This window comes from Adiantum capillus-veneris, chromosome 3, assembly GCF_014529385.1.
Source record: "Adiantum capillus-veneris isolate H3 chromosome 3, ASM1452938v2, whole genome shotgun sequence".
Classification (NCBI taxonomy): Eukaryota; Viridiplantae; Streptophyta; class Polypodiopsida; order Polypodiales; family Pteridaceae; genus Adiantum; species Adiantum capillus-veneris.
In genome coordinates this window covers 54,952,539-54,965,967 of record NC_140933.1, presented here as the reverse complement: position 1 = coordinate 54,965,967, position 13,429 = coordinate 54,952,539, and positions in this window count along the sequence as shown.

Sequence of the window (13,429 nt, the reverse complement as noted above, 5' to 3'; positions counted from 1 at the left end):
AAGAGCTATGTCTTCTTTGAGTTTAGGGTAGCCTTTTCAGTTTGTGAAAGTTGACTTCAGTGGCATCCCTTAGCAGTTCGGTAGGTGAAAACCCTTCTTCTGGTCGAATTACCCACTTTAAAAAGGTCCTCTTTGTTACCCTTTTGAAGCCCTCCATGAAATAATCTTTCTTCAAGACTGATTTGAATGCTTCCTAAGTTCCCCTTAAACATTTCTAATTCCCCTTACATGCTCTCTGATCTTTGGAACCATAGCCAGCTCAATACTTTGTACCATCTCTGCTTTGGGAACCGGCGATGCAGCTCCATCTCCTTAACATACCCACAAAGATACTTTGTTACATATTTACCATTAAATTGGTCCAATTTCTTCACCACTAATTGAAGCGCTTTGATTGAGGAAAGCTCCCTCCTTTCAGCAGCCTGCAACTGTTGCATAAACACAAGAAAATCTTGAAACATTTGCATTGTAACAGGATCAAACCACACGTCCTGGTGCTCTTGTTGATCCATAGATTTAAAGATTCTATTTGAGACTTTAAATGAATATTTTGAACCCTCACCCTAGCCTACTTCCTCCGGGGTTCACCAAAAATGTGTCAAGAAGTGCACAGTGCGACAAGGAAAGCATTGGGTCTCTGACAGTGAGAGTTTGAAGCAAAGTCAAGCAAGTTGCAAAAAATTTAAAGATAAAAACACACTCAAAAAGAAAAAAACTCCAGCCATGAAAGCTCCACTTTGAAAAAGAACCAAGATTAAATAAAAACTCTTGTGTGTGTGAAGATTAGGTGTAGCAATTGCACAGATGCAGTGCTCTTTTGACTTGCTAAAAACCCTAAATTGACGGTTCCATTCTTCATCATGACCATTTCATAGAAGCTTTTGAAATTCATTGGAGAAGCCTAAGTAGTTATTTAAAGAGGGTAAACCCTCATTGGAGGCCTTGTTGGGGTATAAAGCCCAATGTGGTCGCCCAGGTAAGTGGGCGGGCCGCCAGGTATGTACACATATTCTTTTGTAAAAACCTAATAAGAACTCACTATGCTCTACACATTACAGTAGAGCGAGTTCACCATATCATCGTGCTCTTCTTCTCGCACTCTCTCTCTCGCGTCGCACTTTCACTCGTACTCCTTCAGCTGGTACCAGTTGAAGGAGTACGAGCGGAAGTGCGACGCGAGAGAGAGAGTGCGAGAAGAAGAGCACGACGATATGGTGAACTCGCTCTACTGTAATGTGTAGATCATATTGAGTTCTTATTAGGTTTTTACAAAAGAATATGTGTACATACCTGGCGGCCCGCCCACTTACCTGGGCGACCACATTGGGCTTTATACCCCAACAACCTCCCACTTAAAGTCCAATGTGGTACTTTAAGTGTGAGAGAAGCTACTATACAAGCTAATATACAAAAGATGTAGAGAAGTGATGTACTACCCTACACCTAACTGCTTGCGAAAATGCGCAAAGCTCTCTGAGGGAAGTCCTTTTGTAAGTAGATCAGCAGGATTTTCTGTGGTGTGAACTTTGACAAGCTGAAGTTGCTTATCCTCGAGCATTTCCCTGATGAAATGATACTTCACATCCACATGCTTTGTCTTTGAGTGATAAACTGGATTGCGAGCCAATTGTATAGCACTTTGACTATCACAATATAACATAGGCATCTCTTCTTTGATTCCCAAATCTGTTACTAGTCGATTAATCCAAATTGATTCTTTGCATGCCTCTGATGCTGCAACATATTCAGCCTCTGTAGTAGACTGAGTAACACAATCTTGTAATCTAGAACGCCATGATACTGCTCCACCAGCCAATGTAAAGACAGACCCTGACGTAGACCTTTGGTTGTCTAAGTCACCTGCATAATCTGAGTCTGTAAAACCCTTCACACTTAGCTCCTAACTCCCATAGCATATACGCATACTCTTTGTAGCTTTCAGGTATCTCAATATTCCTTTCACTGCCTCCCAATGTTTCTTGCCTGGGTTTGACATGTATCGACTTACTACTCCCACTGCAAATGCAATGTCTGGGCGAGTAGCAATCATTGCATACATCAAACTACCCACTACAGACGCATATGGAATCTTATCCATTTCAGCCTGTTCTTCCTCAGACACAGGACAATCTTGTTTGCTAAGTTTCACATATGGTGGCAATGGAACACTCAGTACCTTTCCCTTCTCCATATTGAAACGTTGCAAAACCTTCACAATATACTGATGGGGGCTTTTCACAAGCCAAGCTCCCATACCCCTCTTCTCTCGTCCCCACCCCATGAAACCCCCTCTTAGGGAGGGAGTGATAAAAGGCATTGGAAAAAGTAAGAAAAAAATAAAGTATGATTATGTAAATATATAAGAAAGGTAAAATAGGCCACCTCATGCCTGCGGGGTAGCCCATCCCCACCTTGCCTCCTTTTTCTTCACTATTTCCCCGCCGTGTGTCCCTTTTCCTCTCCTCCACTCAAAAGGTCAACCCCCTCTCTCTTCCCCTTGTCCTTTCTCCTTTCTCTCTCCCCTCAAGCTACCCCACCTCTCACCAATAATGCATTATAACTCACCAATAATGCACCAACTCACATGCAACTTACCCTATCTTCCAAAATAGTATACCCCACCCCCTCTTTCTCTCTCCTATCATATCCCATGACCCAAATACCCCCCTCTCTCTCTAAAGGGCGCCATGTCTCTTGTCTAGTAGCTAAATAACCTCCCTCACACTCACACACACTCAGTTTCACTGAAAAAGGTGCCCACAGACCCATCCCCACCCGGTGGTTACCTGATTTTTCTTGTGTTCACACACATCTGCACACAGATTCACCTCTGAACACACTCCTCTCTCTCCCCTCTTGTAATTACTTTATTCTCCATGTCACCTCTCACTTTTTTTCATCAACCCATCTCTCTCTCTTAGTCTCTCTCTCATGAGACTGCTGTTCTGGCACATATACACACAGCCAGACAAGTGGGGCCCACAGTCACATGGCCTATGTAGATAATGATTTCTTCATTTCTGAATTCTAGAATTTCTCCCCCCTCCTCCCCTATATAAAGAGGGGTCACCATCACACAAAAACACACAACATCACCAAAGAACACACTATGCATTGTGTGTGCCTAGTGCACACACACACACCCACACCATCACCATCACCATCACCATCACCGCAATCACCATGCTTGTCTTGAGCATGACCTCTACACCCTTGGCTATGGAAGATGAAGGGCAACTAAATGAAGGATGGTGGCCATAATCCTCGTGCGAGTCTTCGCCATCAACTCCCACCTATCCGCCATGTGCTCTACCACTCTCTCCCTTCTCATTCCCCTACCCTATGCTCCCCATTTCATCGCCTAATTCTCTAAATAAAGCTTGAGGTTTTGTGAGTATGTTTTCTTGCAATGTCTTGCCCATGTGAGGTGTGCGGAATCGTCACCTAGTCTTGTGTTTTGGAGTGAGCTTGTGTATGTATGAAGGGTGTGCGGATTCGTCATCCTTTTGTGGTGCGTAAGTACTAAACTGCTATACCCCCTCCCTCACTCTCTCTCTCTCTCTCTCTCTCTCTCTCTCTCTCTCTCTCTCTCTCACTCACTTGATCTCATTCCCTTTCCTCTTCATCATTACTCCCAAGCATCCATCTCTCTTGGATGAAAACTTTGTTATGGTGGTGTGTTGTTTGTGTCCTAGCCGCTAAATCTAGGTGGTGCCCCCTGTTTGCTTTACCATGACAGGCTCGACGCACTCCATTTGATCCCCCGGTGTTTTAGAGGCTGTCGGGGGTTCGGGGTTCGCTTTGCTCCCGTCATTTGGTGCCCCCACTGAGGAATCTTTTCATGAAACCCTTCAGTTTAGAAGACTGAAACCCTTAAACTATTGTGAATGGATGAATGGCTAGCAGGATTTGCTAATTGGATGACAGAAGAAGAAGAGCTCCAAGCACAACTAGACGAACTCCGCATCTCCATCGAAGCTCAAGTGCCAGGCGTAACGGTAATCGATTTGCAGTGGGAGAGTCAACCAACACGCCAAACCCAGTGGATATACATAGGCCAAGTGCCAAGAAGAAGAAGGAGAAGGTCAAAACCATGTCCGCAACCTACAACCAACCCACAACAACAAAATGGAAGGAGCTCTACACAATAGAGAATCAACACTATTCTACTTTGAGAATCGGGTAACTCAAGTCACCGAGGTAATTATCACAGTCAGTTTTCAAGTCGCACCTGATGCTGCAGCACAGATAACGAAAGCATTGGCTCACACTCTCACTAGAGAAACTAGGGATCTACTGAGTTTGTTTCAAGAAAGAACACCACTCTCTCCCACAAGCTTGGACAGTGACTAAGCACCTCTAAGCTTCACATGAATCAGTACAACCTACCTCAAGACAGATCACACATACCAACACGTGTACGCTCAATCAAGGTAATACTGGATTTGAAGGCTCACTATCAGCACGTCATTGACACCATGCCGGGTGGGGAGCGGTTTTTGGAGGTTCTGGCATCAGATCAACCATTTGTGTTACCTTTGGTACAAGGCAATGTACCGTTTGAAGTTTTAATCTATGTCCTAGTATAAGAGGGTATACACGCCTCCTTGTAAGGAAGAAAAAAACTTTTGCAAGTTAAGCAGTGTGTCTTTCTAACTCTCTCTCAGTAATCATGGCAAGTGTAGCATTTCCAACATTTACAGGAAAGAAGGGGGAGGATTTGGTAACAGACTTCCTAGATGACTTTGAAGTAGCATGTGTAGTGAGCAACAAAGATACGGATGAATCCCGGGTTAGAATCTTTAAGCATCTCATGAAGCTAGAAGCTAGATCATGGTACAATGCACTTCCACAAGCAACCAAGGATGACTGGGAACCCTTAAAAACCTCTTTTAAGAGGCACTTTGGGGAAGGTACCACTTCAGAAAAGTTGTGGGACAAGTTGAGAGACGTGAAGCAGGAGGGTCTTTTAGAATATGCCACCTATGAGTCCAAATTTGTGGATTTGTGGGAACGGTGGGTTGAGTCGCTGGCTAGGGGGGAAGCTGCACCCGATTTCCTAAAAAATATCGGTTCACGCATGGCTTATGGCCGCTTCTCAAGGAGAAGGTGAAAGGTAGATTCCCGGCTACGTATGAGTTAGCCGTTGAGATTGCTCGCCTTAAAGACAAGAAGCTGCGAATGAAAGCCAAAGAAACCGAGTCAACAGAATCAGGAATATCGCATCGACCAGCAACTACGACAACCACCATTCCACCACCACCACCGGCTCTTGGGGTAAGAGATGACCAACAAGATATGTTGGCCCATATTACTGACCAGCTGCAGAATTTGTCTGTCCACTTAATACAGCAAGGGAGGAGTCAAGAAAGAGATCAAGACCCTCGAAGAGCACGACGACAAAACAGGGAGTATCATTGCTACAACTGCGGAGAAGATGGTCACGGTATGTACTACTGTCCCAAACCACGACAAAACTATAATAGAGGAGGTAGGAGGAACCAATTGTCACCCCCTAGAGAAAGAACACCCCCACCCCGAGCACCACCCCCACCAACACAAATTCTACGTCCACCCCAGACACCACTACAAGCATCCATCCCACCTCTTCCACCAGCCCCACCACCTGATCGCCCTGTAAACATCATAAGGCTAGAAGAGAAAGGAAAAGCCGTAGTAGTGGATCCACCCAGAGCAAAGGAGAGGAACAAGGGTAAGGAGAAGGTAACCTTTTTAGAACCACTTGAAGCCATGACTGTGAAAAGAGCTAGGAGGGAGAAAGCTACACAATCACATGATGAGAGAAGCACGAGAGGAGAAACTAGCAAGAGGCCATCCAGGCCACGACGGAAATTGGGCATCGCTAGGGGAAAGTTCTAAGCCCTATGATCTAACATTGGATGTGGCAGAGCAAGGACCGAAGATTACATGGCCACAGCTGCTACATCTTGCACCAAAAGTAAGGCGACAATGGTCTAAAATGGTAAGTACAAGACGCTCCAAAACAAAGGTAGCCGGAGCAATTTCGGGATGCAACATGGATGACATCCTTCCAATTGTAAACGTAAACATAAAAGGAAAGAGGGTTGGAAACACCTACATTGATGGAGGTGCACAAATCTGTGTAATGAGCGAAGCTATGATGCTTCGATTAGGGCTCAAGGTTGACAGGCCTTCTCCATGCAAGGCAAAGATGGCAAACAACGCAAAAGTAAAGTGTGTGGGTGTGGTAAGTGCCGTGAAAATCAAAGCTTTCAACACTGAGGTAGAGGTAGATGTTTTTGTAATGCCTACTAAGGGGGAGGGCTATCCACTAATTTTGGGAAGGCCATGGTTGATGGCCATGAAGGCAAAACAGGACTGGGGTACTGGCCTTCTACGCATGACCGGTAAGAAAGGGGAGACAATCTACTACGACATGAGGATTGGCAAGCAGAAGCAAATGAATCTGGAAACATCGGCAGATGAAACCACTAGCGAATCTTCCAGTTCTGAGGAGGAGACCACATCCACCGACGAAAGTGATAGTTCCATTGATGTGATGGGTATCATTATGAAAGATCCACAAAGGGTAAGCACAACTGGTGATCCATCACCAAAAGGGCAACCCAATGAAAAGGAGAGCAAATCACCTGGCCTAGGAGGAAGTAGGTTGAAGGGTATGTTGTCTACGGAATTAACACTTGAGGAGAAAGATGGTTTTTTGCAAATGTTGATGGGATGTCCTAACCTGTTGATTGACAACTATGAAAGAATCACAGGCATTACAGTGGTGGAACATCATATTAAGCTGAAGGAAGGGGTAAAACCAGTTGTGCAAAAGCTACGACGATTGGGGGTCATACAAGAAAAGGCACTCTTGGCCGAGGTAAGGAAACTGCTGGAGGAGGGATTCATCTATCCTGTAGAAAACTCAGAATGGGTGTCACCCGTAGTGGTGACGCCTAAGAAGAATGGTAAGTGGAGGGTCTGTGTTGACTACAAACCACTAAATGCAACTACAAAGAGAGACCACTTTCCTCTCCCTTTCTTGGATGAAATTCTGAATGAAGTAGCGGGTTTTGAATGCTATACCGTCTGTGATGGTTATTCTGGATACTTTCAAATACGCATAGCCTTGGAAGATCAGCTAAAAACCACTTTTATCACGCCATGGGGTTGTTTTGCATACAGGGTTATGCCATTTGGTCTCACAAATGCACCTGCCACATTCCAAAGATATGTCACATATGTTTTTCAACCGTTCTTTGGAACATCCATAAGAGTGTTCATTGATGATTTTTGTATATATAGCTCCCGTATTTCACATTTAGAAAAGGTAACTGAAGGTTTGGCCAGGTTGCAGAGCCTAGGTGGGCAATTAAATGTGGATAAATGCCACATTGGGGAGAGTAAAGTCATTCTACTAGGCCATGAAATTTCAGCGAAAGGTATCAACGCCGACCCAAGTAAGGTGTCTGCACTCATAGCCCTACCTTCACCAACGACCGCACGCCAACTGGTCTCTTTTCTACAGAAGGTGAGGTACTTAAGTAGATTCATACATCTACTATCACAACTTGTTCTACCACTGCAACAACTCACTCAAAGATCAACTTTCACTTGGGACGAGGAAAGCGAACATCACTACAACAAGGTAAAGGAGGTCTTAGCCACTCTGCCAACTATCTCACCACCTTAGTAGGATGAAAAATTCTATGTCACCTCAAGTGTTGTTGATGACTCATTGGGGGCTGTGCTACTCCAAAAGGATACGACGACATCTTTCATGAGGCCAATCTACTTCTCTAGTCGAATGTTGACAGCAGGAGAGAAAGGTTTCACCCATGTGGAACACTTAGTCCTAGCTCTTAGATTTGCAACTACAAAGTTTAGGTCATATTTGCTGCCTAAGAAATCTGTGATTCTAACCACGGATGAAATATTTCCCTATGTTGTACAACACATGGATGTGTCTGCTAGAATTACTAAATGGCTAGTTCGTCTGCAAGAGTTTGACTACATGGTACAGGTAGAAAGCACGACAAGGGCAAGTTTGGGGGGACTCATGACCTACCAAGTCTTTGAAGGGAAGGAGAAGCAATCTAAGGAAGGAGAAGTCCGATTACCTCCAGTACCACCGATGGTAGAAGGAGCATACTCTCTCTACTTTGATGGAGCCTACAAGCGAGCATCCGACAAAGCAGCTGCAGGCATAGTGGTCTTTGATGACAAAGGGACAAAGGTATTTTCGTTGGGCCAATTGTTAGATTCACATTCTAACAATGAAGCTGAGTATGCAGCACTAACCAAGGGTCTACAATGGTGCGTCTCACAAGGTGTACAACGCCTTAATGTATTTGGGGATGCTCTACTTCTGGTAAGGCAAGTAAATGGAGTGTGGACATGCAAGAATCCTAGTTTAAGGACTCACTTAAGTGGTGTAAAAACCTTGTTGGGTAAGTTTGAAGAAGTTCAAATACACCATATCCCAAGGGCTCAAAACCAAGAAGCAGATGCCCTAGCAAGTGAAAGACTACAGGAAGTGGTGGTTGGAGCAATAAAGCTAAAGCTCCCTCTATTTCAAGGTAGTGATGCCTTGTCTGACATCATGCATTTTTTGGAAACAGGAGAATGCCCATCAGATTTAACAAAGGGACAGAAGCAATGGCTGACGCGGAAGGCCACAAGGTATCGACTCATCAATGATGGTTTGTACTGTAAGGGTAAGGACCAAATACTCAGGAAGGTCCCTCTCTCTCAGGAAAGCACGGGAGTAATTTCTAGTTGTCACGACGGGGTTTGTGGTGGTCACTTTGTCCTATACATAACAAGTAGGAAAATCTTGCAGGCAGGCTTCATATGGCCTAGCCTCAACCGTGATGTACACCACTGGTGCAAAACGTGTAAGTTGTGTCAAAAGGCCGGCACTAGGTTACTTATGCCTGAACCACAGACACCTATTCTCTCATATGGCCCATTTGAAAAATGGGGTATTGATGCCATTGGGCCATTACCTAGGGCCAACTCAGGAAAATTCTACATTATCATGGGGGTCGACTACATGACTAGATGGGCAGAGGCTACAGCCACCACTAGAATCACAGCGGTAGAGGTAGCTAAATTTATCTACGAGCACATATGTTGTAGGTTTGGCACAACTTTAGAGATCATCTCTGATAGAGGGCCAGGTTTCAGAGCAGACTTGGTAGGAGAATTAATGCAGAAACTGGGCATTACAAGGAGGCACTCTTTACCATATTACCCTCAATGTAATGGCCTAGTTGAAAAGAAATGGAATGGTTTCTAAAATTATTACCAAGCAGGTAAACAATCATCCTGGAGACTGGGATAAGTATCTACTACCAGCTTTATGGGCCTACAGAACTTCATTTCGTACATCCTTGGGATTCACACGTATCATCTAGTATTTGGTAAGGAAGCAATCTTGCCCATTGAAGTGCAACTACAAAGTCTAAGAGTAATGGCAAGCCAGCTTCAACAGCCCAACATGCATTTGAGAGATCACATCATCAACTTGGAAAGACTGCAGCTGGACAGAGAAGAAGCAATAAATTATTATGCAGCACAAGCAGAGCATAGACGGCTTAGTTTTAACGAGCATCTCCGGAAAAAAGAATTGAAGAAAGGAATGTTGGTGCTCCGCTACGACAATCGCTTCGACACGCGCAAGGATAAGAAACTCCTACTCCGATGGGAAGGTCCTTTCATCATCAGGAAAAAGTATGCCAATGGAAGCTACCAGCTTATGGAGGCTGATAGAAAACTTCATAAAACCAGGGTAAATGGTTGGCAACTTAAACCTTATTTTCTTCAATTTGACCAGGCTCCACCAATTGACATTCCAGATGAGGACACACCATCAGCCGCCACCTCTGACGATAATGATCAAACAGATGAGCTAGAGACATGAATGCCTCTAGCCAAAAGGGGAGGGCTAATGATGGGGGCTTTTCACAAGCCAAGCTCCCATACCCCTCTTCTCTCGTCCCCACCCCATGAAAACCCCCTCTTAGGGAGGGAGTGATAAAAGGCATTGGAAAAAGTAAGAAAAAAATAAAGTATGATTATTTAAATATATAAGAAAGGTAAAATAGGCCACCTCATGCCTGCGGGGTAGCCCATCCCCACCTTGCCTCCTTTTTCTTCACTATTGCCCCGCCGTGTGTCCCTTTTCCTCTCCTCCACTCAAAAGGTCAACCCCCTCTCTCTTCCCCTTGTCCTTTCTCCTTTCTCTCTCCCCTCAAGCTACCCCACCTCTCACCAATAATGCATTATAACTCACCAATAATGCACCAACTCACATGCAACTTACCCTATCTTCCAAAATAGTATACCCCACCCCCTCTTTCTCTCTCCTATCATATCCCATGACCCAAATACCCCCCTCTCTCTCCAAAGTGCGCCATGTCTCTTGTCTTGTAGCTAAATAACCTCCCCCACACTCACACACACTCAGTTTCACTGAAAAAGGTGCCCACAGACCCATCCCCACCCGGTGGTTACCTGATTTTTCTTGTGTTCACACACATCTGCACACAGATTCACCTCTGAACACACTCCTCTCTCTCCCCTCTTGTAATTACTTTATTCTCCATGTCACCTCTCACTTTTTTTCATCAACCCATCTCTCTCTCTTAGTCTCTCTCTCATGAGACTGCTGTTCTGGCACATATACACACAGCCAGACAAGTGGGGCCCACAGTCACATGGCCTATGTAGATAATGATTTCTTCATTTCTAAATTCTAGAATTTCTCCCCCCTCCTCCCCTATATAAAGAGGGGTCACCATCACACAAAAACACACAACATCACCAAAGAACACACTATGCACTGTGTGTGCCTAGTGCACACACACACACCCACACCATCACCATCACCGCAATCACCATGCTTGTCTTGAGTATGACCTCTACACCTTTGGCTATGGAAGATGAAGGGCAACTAAATGAAGGAAGGTGGCCATAATCCTCGTGCGAGTCTTCGCCATCAACTCCCACCTATCCGCCATGTACTCTACCACTCTCTCCCTTCTCATTCCCCTACCCTATGCTCCCCATTTCATCGCCTAATTCTCTAAATAAAGCTTGAGGTTTTGTGAGTATGTTTTCTTGCAATGTTTTGCCCATGTGAGGTGTGCGGAATCGCCACCTTGTCTTGTGTTTTGGAGTGAGCTTGTGTATGTGTGAAGGGTGTGCGGATTCGCCATCCTTTTGTGGTGCCTAAGTACTAAACCGCTATACCCCCTCCCTCACTCTCTCTCTCTCTCTCTCTCTCTCTCTCTCTCTCTCTCTCTCACTCACTTGATCTCATTCCCTTTCCTCTTCATCATTACTCCCAAGCATCCATCTCTCTTGGATGAAAACTTTGTTATGGTGGTGTGTTGTTTGCGTCCTAGCCACTGAAGCTAGGTGGTGCCCCCTGTTTGCTTTACCATGACAGGCTCGAGGCGCTCCATTTGATCCCCCGGTGTTTTAGAGGCCGTCGGGGGTTCGGGGTTCGCTTTGCTCCCGTCAATACTCTGTTTGAGATAACCAAATCAACTTCTTTGATCTGTCTCTCTCAATGCGCATACCAACTATATGACTTGCCTCACCCATGTCTTTCATGTCAAACGATTTAAAGCATAAACTTGTGGAATTTATGGTACCATGCCCTCGGTGATTGTTTTAAGCCATAAAGACTCTTTAACAACTGGCATACCCAATCTTCCTTGCCTTTCTCAACAAACCCTTCTGGCTGCTGCATGTAAATTTCCACATCTAAATCACCATGCAAGAACGTTATCTTGACATCCATTTGGTGCAACACCAAATCTAATATGGCAACCAATGCAAGAAAGCATCTCAATGTAGTCATCTTGACCACCGAAGAGAAGACTTCATCAAAGTCAATGCCTTGTTCTTGCTTAAAGCCCTTGGCAACAAGCCTTGCTTTGTACTTTGGCTGACTATCATGAGCGGTGATCTTATACCTGTAAACCCATTTGCAAGGTAGAGCCTTTTTGCCCTGTGGTAATTTAACTAGCTTCCATGTCTTGTTTTTATGCAGAGCTGTCATCTCTGACTGCATGGCCAATTGCCAATTCCCAGAGTCCTTCATTTGCACTTCTTCCTTGTAACATGAAGGCTCATTGCAATCAGTCAACATGACATAGTTCATAGATGGAACAAACCTATCAGGAGGTCACGGGACACGTCCAGATCTACGCACAATAGGTGGCTCAGGCTCAGCCACAACCTGTGGTTCCACTCTATCCTGTCCTTGCTCCTCTTGAGCCCTGACATTTTGTCTTGCACGTGCAGGTCCATCTTCTTGGAAGACAACTCTTCTAATCTCCTCAACCCTCTCTGGTTTAGAATGATATTTGGATTCATTAAAGTGAACATCATTGCTACGGACAACCTTTCTGGATTCGGGATCCCAAAGTCTGTACCCCATCTCACCAGAATTACCATAGCCTAGAAAGATGCACTTTCTACTCTTTGGCTCAAGTTTGTTCCTAAATTCCTTTGGAACGTGAGTATATGCCTCACAGCCAAAGACTCTGAGATGCTTGTATGAGGACATTTTGCCTGACCATACCATCTCTGGGACTGAATCCTTCTGCAAAACCTTGCTAGGAGATCTATTTACAAGATGAATAGCTGTTGATACAGCTTCAGCCCAAAACCCATTTGGAAGCTGTGCATTAGACAACATACTTTTGACCTTCTCTTGTATGGTCCCTATTCATCCTCTCAGCAACACCATTTTGAGGAGGATTGTAAGGAGCAGTAAGTTCACGTTTTATACCTTTTGACTCACAAAAGTCCTGAAAGGCCTTTGAAACATACTCTCCACCATTGTCAGTGCGTAAGCATTTAAGCTTCTTGCCACTCTGATTCTCCACAAGTGTCACAAACGTTTTGAACACACTAAACGCTTCATCCTTGTGCTTGAGAAAGTAAACCCATACTTTTCTCGAGTAATCATCTATAAATGTCATAAAGTAAGAAGCTCCCCCTAGAGATAGGTTAGGCATAGGTCCACACAAATCACTATGAACAAGTGCCAACTGTGTATCTCTTCTAGTGCTTCTATGCTTATGTGGCTGCTGTGTTTGCTTACCATACAGACAATGTTCACAGAATTCAAAATCATTAAATGAAAAGCCAGGCAAATAACTAGAACGAGACAAGATTTCCATTCCCTTCTTGGACATATGTCCTAACCGGCTATGCCACAAAGAAGCGTTCGGCTGCTCGGTTACATTGATTACATTTTTAGAGACATTTGATACATAAATCATGTAAATTCCTCCAGACTTTACTCCATGTGCTACTGTCATAGAACCCTTGGACACTGAGGACTTGTTCTTCTCACCATGGTCTTCAGATTTCTCTTTGCCTTTTTCTGCTTTCCATTCTCTACAGTCTCTTTTCATGT